Source organism: Cervus canadensis, chromosome 31 (assembly GCF_019320065.1).
Source record: "Cervus canadensis isolate Bull #8, Minnesota chromosome 31, ASM1932006v1, whole genome shotgun sequence".
NCBI lineage: Eukaryota > Metazoa > Chordata > Mammalia > Artiodactyla > Cervidae > Cervus > Cervus canadensis.
This window is the reverse complement of record NC_057416.1, coordinates 1,359,270-1,369,732: the sequence shown is the minus strand read 5'-3', so window position 1 is coordinate 1,369,732 and position 10,463 is coordinate 1,359,270.

Below are 10,463 nucleotides of genomic sequence, written 5' to 3'. Positions count from 1 at the left end.
TTGACATGAATCAGCCACAGGTGTACATGTATTCCCCCTGTTGTGACCTCCCATCCCACCTCCTTCCCCATCCCATCCCTCTGGGTTGTCCCAGTGCACTGGCTTTGAGTGCTCTGCTTCATGCATGAAACTTATACTTGTCATTATTTCACATATGGTAATATATATGTTTCAATGCTCTTCTCTCAAATCATACCACCTTCACCCTCTCTCACAGAATCCAAAAGTCTGTTCTTTATGTCTGTGTCTCTTTTGCTGTCTCACATATAGGGTTGTTGTTACCATCTTTCTAAACTCCATATATATATGTTAATATACTGTATTGGTGTTTTTCTTTCTGACTTCACTCTGTATAATAGGCTCCAGTTTCATTCACCTCATTAGAACTGACTCAAATGCTTTCTTTTTTATAGCTGAGTAATATTCCATTCTGTATATGTACCACAGCTTTCTTATCCACTCATCTGCCAATGAACATCTAGGTTGCTTACACGTCCTAGCTATTGTAAACAGTGCTGCAATGAACATTGGGGTACAAAGTTCAGTTCAGTTCAGTTGCTCAGTCGTGTCTGACTCTTTGCAACCCCATGGACTGAAAAAAGCCAGGCCTCCCTGTCCATCACCACCTCCTGCAGTTTACTCAAACTCATGTCCATTGAGTCAGTGATGCCATCCAACCATCTCATCCTCTGTCATCCCCTTCTCCTGCCTTCAATCTTTCCTAGCACCAGCGTCTTTTCAAATTAATCAGTTCTTCACATCAGGTGGGCAAAGTATTGGAGTTTCAGCTTCAGCATCAGTCCTTCCAATGAATATTCAGGACTTATTTCCATTAGGATTTACTGGTTTGATCTCATTGCTGTCCAAAAACCTCTCAAGAGTCTTCTCCCCAACACCACTATTCTAAAGCATAAATTCTTTGGCACTCAGCTTTCTTTATAGTCCATCTCTCACATCCATACATGACTAATAGAAAAGCCATAGCCGACTAGATGGACCTTTGTTGGCAAAGTAATGTCTCCGCTTTTTAATGTACTGTCTAGGTTGGTCATAACTTTCCTTCCAAGGAGTAAGCGTCTTTTAATTTCATGGCTGCAGTCACCATCTGCAGTGATTTTGGAGCCCCCCAAAATAAAGTCTGTCACTGTTTCCCCATCTATTTGCCATGAAGTGATGGGACCAGATGCCATGGTCTTCGTTTTCTGAATGTTGAGCTTTAAACCAACTTATTCACTGTCCTCTTTCACTTTCCTCAAGAGGCTCTTTAGTTCTTCTTCACTTTCTGCCATAAGGGTGGTGTCATCTCCATATCTGAGGTTATTAATATTTTTCTTGGCAATCTTGATTCCAGTTTGTGCTTTATCCAGCCCAGCGTTTCTCATGGAAGAAATGGAGTAACCATCATAGTCAACAGAAGAGTCCAAAATGCAGTACTTGGATACACTCAAAAATGACAGAATGATCTCTGTTTGTTTCCAAGGCAAACCATTCAGTATCATGGTAATCCAAGTCTATGCCCTGACCAGCAATGCTGAAGAAGCTGAAGTTGAACGCTTCTATGAAGACCTACAAGACCTTCTAGAACTAACACCCCAACAAGATGCCCTTTTCTTTATATGGGACTATAATGCAAAAGTAGGAAGTCGAGAAACACCTGGAGTAACAGGCAAATTTGGCCTTGGAGTACAGAATGAAGCAGGGCAAAGGCTAATAGAGTTTTGCCAAGAGACTACACTGGTCATAACAAACACCCTCTTTCAACAACACAAGAGAAGACTCTACATGTGGACATCACCAGATGGTCAATACTGATATCAGATTATTTTCTTTGCAGCCAAAGATGGAGAAGCTCTGTACAGTCAGTAAAAACAAGACCAGGAGCTGACTGTGGCTCATATAATGAACTTATTGCCAAATTCAGACTTAAATTGAAGAAAGTAGGGAAAACCACTAGACCATTCAGGTATGATTTAAATCAAATCCCTTACGATTATACAGTGGAAGTGACAAATAGATTCAAGGGATTAAATCTGATAGAGTGCCTGAAGAACTATGGACAGAGGTTCGTGACATTGTACAGAAGACAGGGATCAAGACCATCCCCAAGAAAAAGAAATGCAAAAAAGCAAAATGGCTGTTCAAGGAGGCCTTACAAATAGCTGTGAGAAGAAGAGAAGCAAAAAGCAAAGGAGAAAAGGAAGATATTCCCATTTGGATGCAGAGTTCCAAAGACTAGCAAGGAGAGATAAGAAAGCCTTCCTCAGTGATCAATGCCAAGAAATAGAGGAAAACAATAGAATGGGAAAGACTAGAGATTTCTTCAAGAAAATCAGAGATACCAAGGGAACATTTCATGCAAAGATGGGCTCAATAAATAAAGGGGTACACATGTCTCTTTCAGTTGTGGTTTCCTCATTGTGTATGCCCAGCACTGGGATTGCTGGGTGGTATGGCAGTTCTATTTCTGTTTCCTGTTTTTTAAGCAGTCTCCACGCTTTTCTCCATAGTGGCTGTACTAGTTTGCTTTCCCACCAACAGTGTAAGAGGGTTCCCTTTTCTCCACACCCTCTCTAGCGTTTATTGTTTGTAGATTTTTTGATGGCAGCCATTCTGACCATCTTGAGATGGTACCTCATTGTGGTTTAATTTGCATTTCTCCGATAATGAGTGATGTTGAGCATCTTTTCATGTGTTTATTAGTCATCTGTCTGTCTTTGGAGAAATGTCTGTTTATTTCTTTGACCCATTTTTTAATTGGGTAATTTTTCTGGTATTGAGCTGCATGAGCTGCTTGGATATTTTGGAGATTAATTCTTTGTCAGTTGTTTCGTTTACTGTTATTTTCTCCCATTCCAAGGGCTGCTTTTTCACCTTGTTTATATTTTCCTTCATTGTGCAAAAGTTTTTAAATTTAATCAGGTCCCATTTGTTTATTTTTTCTTTTACAGAGAGTCTTCTGCCTATTTTTCCTCTAGGAGTATTACAGTTTGTGGTCTTACATTTAGATCTTTAATCCATTTTGAGTTTACTTTTGTGTATGGTTTTAGAAAATGTTCTAGTTTCATTGTTTTATAGATAGTTGACCAGTTTTTCCAGCACCACTTGTTAAAGAGATTGTCTTACCTCCATTGTATATTTTTGCCTCCTTTGTGAAAGATAAGTTGTCCATAGGTGCGTAGATTTATCTCTGGGCTTTCTATTTTGTTCCATTGATCTAGGTTTCTGTCTTTGTGCCAGTACCATGCTGTGTTGATGACCATAGCTTTGTAGTACAGTCTGAAGTCAGACAGGTTGATTCCTTCAGTTCCATTCTTCTTTCTCAAAATTGCTTTGGCTCTTTGAGGTTTTTTGTATTTCCATACAAATTGTGAAATTATTTGTTCTAGTTCTGTGAAAAATACTGTTGGTAGCTTGATAGGGATTGCATTGAATCTATAGATTGCTTTGGGTAGTAAGCATTTGATTTGGTAGATCAAATGATTTGGGTAGAATCATTTTCTACGCAAATGATTTCTACCCAAATCATTCTACCCAAAATGATTTGGGTAAAATCATTTTCACTAAATTGATTCATCCGATCCATGAACATGGTATATTTCTCCATCTATTTGTGTCATCTTTGATTTCTTTCATCAGTGTTTCACAGTTTTCTATATATAGGTTTTTTTGTTTCTTTAGGTAAATTTATTCCTAACTATTTAATTCTTTTCATTTCAATGGTGAATGGGATTGTTTCCTTGATTTTTCTTTGTGTTTTCTCATTGTTAGTGTATAGGAATGCAAGGGACTTCTGTAGATTAATTTTATTTCCTGCAACTTTACTATATTCACTGATTAGCTCTAGTAATTTCTGGTCATGTCTTTAGGTTTTCTGTGTAGAGGATCATGTCATCAGCAAACAGTGGGCATTTCAATTCTTCTTTTCCAGTCTGGATTCATTTTATTTCTTTTTCTTCTCAGGTTGCTGGGGCTAGAATTTCCAAAACTATGTTCAATAGTAGTGGTGAGAGTGGGCATCCTTGTCTTGTTTCTGATTTTAGAGGAAATGCTTTCAATGTTTTTCCATGAGGATAATCTTTGCTGTGAATTTATCATAGATGGCTTTTATTGTGTTGAGGTGTGTTCCTTTTATGCCTGCTTTCTGGAGAGTTTTTATCATTAATGGGTGTTGAATTTTGTCAAAAGCTTTCTTTGCATCTGTTGATATGGATTTTATCTTTAAATTTGTTAATATGGTGATTCACATTGATTGATTTGCAAATATTGAAGAATCCTTGCATCCCTGGGATAAAACCCACTTTGGTCATGATGTATGATCTTTTTAATATGTTGTTGTATTCTGTTTCCTAGAATTTTGGCTCAGATCCACCCACAAGGAAGAATCCCAGATGGCAGGTATACACCAAGGTGTAGCCAAAGGTGGGGAGGTCTATGACTCTCACATCTGCATGGGCTGGTGTTTCAGGCTCGAGGCAGGCATGAGCTGAAATGGGATTTAGTCCATTAGTACGTCCATTGGAGCCTAAGCCTGTGTGTCAAAGGAAATACAGAGAAAGAGATGGAAATGGCTATAAAGTTAGTTTACCATTTAAAATTGAGAATACGGGAGCTTAACAGATCACTGACATTCTGGTCTCTGCAGCTTACAGCACAGCAGAGCCTTGATGTTGCCAGGTCTGTTTCTTCCTCTCCCCCTACCCTTCCCTCACTCTTCCTCCTCCTCTGTCTCTATCTATCTGTCTGTCTTCTATTTATCATCTGTCTACCTGTCATCTGTCTATCTAGTCTACTTCTTTGCATACATGTGTGTATGTAATTATGTTATATAAATTTAGAAATCATAGATTTAAAATAAACACTTCTGACATACTGTTAAGATAAATGGGGCCTCCCTAGTGGCTCAGATGGTAAACAGTGTGCTTGCATTGCAGGAGACCCAGGTTCGATCTCTGGGTCAGGACGATTCCCTGGAGAAGGGAATGGCTACTCACTCCAGTATTCTTGTCTAGAGAATTCCTTGGACAGAGGAGCCTGGCGGGCTGCAGTCCATGGGGTTGCAAAGAATTGGACACGACTGAGCAGCTAACACTAAGATAAATAATATGTTAAATTTCCTTAAAAGAGCAGTCCTTTAAACTAAACACAGATTAATGTGTACTTTAAAATATGCTTTGATTTTTGTCCAGTGGCAACTAGAAAATTTACTGCTCAGTTAAATGAATAATTAATTTTGGTCAAAATCCACTGTGTGTTTACAAAGTTAATTGAAATGTAGATTCTTATTTCCTTTAAAAATATCATTTAGGAGTAAATAAGGTTGTAATTGTTTTTTGTTGTTTAGTTGCTAAGTTGTGTTTGACTCTTGTGACCCCATGGACTGTAGCCTGCCAGGCTCCTCTGTCCATGGATTTTCCAGGCAAGCATACTGGAGTGGGCTGCCATTCCCTTCCACAGGGGCTCTTCCCCACCCCCCAGGCTCAAACCTGCGTCTCCCGTGTTGACTCTTTCCTGCTGAGCCCCAGGGGAGCCCCGGGGTTATAAGGTGCTGTGTGTGTGTGCTGTGTTAAACTGCTTGGGTTGTGTCTGACTCTTTGGGACCCTATGGGCTGTAGCCACCAGACTCTTCTGTTCATGAGATTCCCCAGGCAAGAATACTGCAGCGGGTTGCCATGCCCCCCTTCCAGGGATCTTCCTGACCCAGGGATCAAGCCAAGTCACTTACTTATGTCTCCTGCATTGGCAGGTGGGTTCTTTACCACTAGCGCACCCTGGGAGGCCCCATGCTTGATCTCAAATAACTTATCATTCTTTATAGAGTGCACATTTATGTCTCAAATAAAGGACGTGGGCAAGTATTATAAAAACAAGTTTATATGATTAATGTCACTAATGCAGTCTTTTTAAGTATTGTAATATTTTTCACTTTGACAGACTTTCAAGGTGGTGGTGGTTTAGTTGCTAGATCAACTCTTGCAACCCCATAGACTGTTGCCTGCCAGCCTCCTCTGTCCATGGGATTTCCCAGGCAAGAATACTGGAGGCGTTTCCATTTCCTTCCCCAGATTTTCAAGGTAATGAAGACCTAATGTTAGCAAGCTCCACACACCGACACACACACCTATGTGTATATACATACATATACATGCATGTATGTGTGATATCTCTTTATAATATTCACATAGAGAATTCATGTAGAGATTTAGAATAGAGATGATAGCTTTGAAATAAATACTGATACATAAATACACAAAATTCACAACTTACATACTCAGAAGATATTTGCATATAGCTAATCTGGTAAGAGTTAGATACTGTGTTGCCCTAGATTGGTAGAGGACGAAAGGTTTGTTACTAATCATTACATTTTTCCTAATTCTAATGATTAAATCACAAAACAAAACTTGGCCCTAAGTATTTGAATTATAAATTCATATGGACTCCAAAAAGAACAGTTTAAACACTTGTATTAATACTCTGACAAGTCACATGATCTTTAGTGATCCGAGGTGAACATCCTAGGGGAGCAGGAGCACATGCAGGTTTTCTCTTGGTGAGTGTTAACCAGCATGTTATTCACTGGTCTTTGGTTTGGGATAATTTCTCAGGCTTTGGGGCCTGGGTATCACCAGAGGTGCCTGGGAACTACAGACTGGGGTCCCCCTCCTCCTCTGCACCCCACCCACCCCCTGGCCCCCAGAGCCTCAGATACTGCAGGTGTGTGCAGGATGGGACTCAACATTCGAACTTCAGCCAAATTCCGGGTGCTGCTGCTGCTGCTGGTTCTAAGGAATCAGACTCTGAGAAATGAGTTTAGGGAATGGAAAGAGACAAAAATCAGCCCCTCAATGTTTCTCAGGAAGGTGAATTCTTCCAGCTGCAGGAGAGCGGACAGGCCCTGCCCTTGCACAGGGTCACACTTACGGATGCACTCTGTCTGGATGCCACTCCATGTCAGGTTCGCCAGGCAAGTTCGAGTTGTAGAGCCTTGAACGTGGTAACCTTTTCGGCACCGGAAAAACACCATGCTTCCAACCTGGAGGGGAAAGCCAGCACCAAGCTCAGAGGTGCCATGGACACACTCGCACTGGAAAGCATGCTCCAGGGTCAGGTGTGAACCAGCGTGTACATGTAAAATGTGGGTTAAAGTGTCAGACACAGTTGTTCTTGTTTAGTTGCTCAGTTGTATCCAACTGTTCTGTGACCCCATGGACTGTAGCCTGCCAGGCTCCTCTGTCCAAGGTATTTCTCAGACAAGAATACTGGATTAAGCTGCCATTTCCTTCTCCAGGGGATTTTTCTAACTCAGGGATCAAACCCACGTCTCCCGCTTTTGGCAGTGTTAGACACAGTACAGGTTGTTCAATGGATCATGTGATGTCTTAGATACGGTGACTTGTGATTATTTAGAAGCAGTTTATTTAGTAACAAAAGTATGCTTTTTCTCTTTAGTTTTAGCCTTATCTCTTTAGTTTGTGATAATTTTCTTTCCTTTTCTGTTTTTTCCCCTCTGCTAGTCCTATTCTGGGCTTCCCAGGTGGCTCGGCAGTAAAGAGTCCACCTGCCAATGCAGGAGACCTGGGTTCGATCCCTGGGCTGGGAAGATCCCCTCTAGGAGGAAATGGCAACCCACTCCAGTATTCTTGCCTGGAGAATCCCGCTGGACAGAGAAGCCTGGCGGGCTACAATCCGTAGGGTCACAAAAGAGTCAGACTTGACTTTGAGACTAAACAACAAGTCCTATTCTAAGCAATTAGTGCTTGTTAGCAAGTTACTTTCCCACTCCAGTACTCTTGCCTGGAAAATCTCATGGATGGAGGAGCCTGGTAGGCTGCGGTCCATGGGGTCGCTGAGTCAGACACAACTGAGTGACTTCACTTTCACTTTTCACTTTCATGCATTGGAGAAGGAAATGGCAACCCACTCCAGTGTTCTTGTCTGAAGAATCCCAGGGACGGTGGAGCCTGGTGGCCTGACGTCCATGGGGTCGCACAGAGTCGGACACGGCTGAAGCAACTTAGCAGCAGCAGCAGCATGTTACTTTAGCACTTGCAGGAACTGGCTTGGAGACTGATAAGGACTCCACCATAGAATCCTCCAGAACTATTCTTCTGATGGTCTCAGTCACCTCTTTAAAAGATGGCATCTGGGTTTTTAAATGATTAGTAAATCTTGCCTTGGGTCCAGCCTGTTATCTGGGGTAGTGTAACTACTCTGTCATAGGGGAAGGGTGGGCCACCCCTCCTGGTTAGCTTCTCACAGCAGATCACAGGACTGCATCACTGAAAGCAATCGTCATGAAGGTTCACTTCCTACAGGCCACATGCAGGCAAGTTAGGGATCACTGAAACCAGGGGTGACCGCAACTTGGGTTTCTCATGATGAGTTAGTGAGAACGCCCACATCTTGTATTTTCTGGTGTTACAGTGTGTTCAGCATATGCCAGAAAACGTGACCTGAAGCTGTAAGGCCACACACGAGACCCTACATAAAGTGCGCTAGATTTAACCCGGGGACCTGTGAGGCTGTCCTTGCAGAGTGAAGCAAGGCTGTCAGAAAGGAGCCAGTGTAGCATCAGGGCAATCAAACGAGGACAGTTTGCACTTCAGGAAAAAGGAGGAGAAGTGGCTGAAGAAAAGGGACTTTTATTCTCAATGAATGGGAACGGTAACTTGAAAGTAGTGTGTATGTTTAGCTCTGGCTTTCAAAGCTATCTGATCAGAGAACCTGAAGTCACTCAGTTACTTAAGATGGTTGAAACATTTTATTTCAAGCTTCTTTACTTTCCATTTTTAGGTGTTTCTCTGATATTTGTGTTAACATAAGTGTTAATGTACTTTGAAGGCATTTTCTTCTTCTGTTTTTGTCTCTGGGATTTAATGTTATTCACCTATTCTATCTGGTCACCAAGTGGAGTCCTCTTATGTGAATCAGTGGCAAATCACCCTCATTTGAGATTTGCTGGGTCAATTCAGCAGACAGAAAGAAATATACATGCTTTCAAATAGAAATTTATATAGCAATTAATTCTGTGTGAATCAGATACAGTTGTCTCAGTTCTAACAGTTAACATAATAAGCAGAAATCCTCTCTGAATGGACTATATTTGGGCAAATGTAAGTTGAGTCAGATATGTACATAGACTCATGTATATTTAAGTATCAATTACATTTTGACATAGAGAAAAACATAGTAAAATAAAAATGGAATACCTCATATCCTCCTGAACTCTTCTGTATTCCAAACTATGGAGTACCAGGGTCTGGGAAGGTGTTATGAGCAGGATCTGAAACTCACAATTTAAAAAAAAAATCAGAACCAGATATGGTTATTACAGGAATTCTAATATTTTTATTAAAAAGCCTTTCAAAAAAAGATTAAAAAAAAAAAAGGCCTTTCAGAATTCAGAAAATTGTGTTTTGACAAGTGGGCAAGATGTTTTGCAAGAAAGTTAAAAATTAAATTGCTATTTTCATCTTTTTTCTGACTTTTTTAGATGTTAATCTTTAGTGCTTTATCAGACTCTAAATTTCTCTGAATATTATTTTCTATGTCAAAAGAAGCACATTCTTTTCCATTCTGTGGTTTAATTTTTCTCTACTGACATACTCGGTTGGTTAATGATATATAATCTTCAATAATTACCTATTATGACCTTTTATTTTTTATTGATTTAATTAATCGCCATCTCATTTGGTCATCTATTATTCTAAATGTCTTAAACTAATTTTCCTCAAGATTTCAAAATCGGGAATATACTTAATGCTTCAAAATATAAGCATATGGTAGACCAACAGTGATATTTTTCTAAAAAATTGTACTACTTCAGCAATCACTGAGTGGCTTCAGTATGTCAGCTCTCCAGCTGCTGATGGGAAAACAAAGTGGATAACTTCAAAAAAGTGTGCTTTCAAGAGGAACTAACCTCTTGGGAAGAGAAGAAAACATTTTTTTTTTTTTTTAGTTTTTCAGAAATAGCTAAAGTAAAGCAATAATTTTAGTCCAATGGCAGTAAACTTTAATTATAAAAAGCAGTGTTCCAAAGAAATCATTGTTGACACCGTATTTTTAAGTAGATATTTACTTTCTTAGAAAACAACCAGGGATAGAAGTCATTCCCTGCTTGCTGCGTGTGAGCAGAAGGCCCTCTCACGCTCGGGGAAGCAGGGCGCGCAGCGGCCGGCCATCACTTGCTCAGTCTGCAGGGCGAGGTGGAGCGAGGCTGGGAGTGAAGCAGGGAGGGTTCTGGTTCCTCTGTCACTGACGCAGTGACTGTCTACCAGTATAATTTCTACCTGAACCCTTCCTATGAGACAGAGATTTAGTCTAAAAACGAGGGGTTTAGGTCACATAGAGAATCTCTTTTAACTTGTAAGTTTCACTTCATGTTGGAAGGTCAACAGAGCACGCATGACCCTGTAGCCCTTTCAGCCCTGGCTGACAGAGCAGGTGGTTTACTGGAGGTG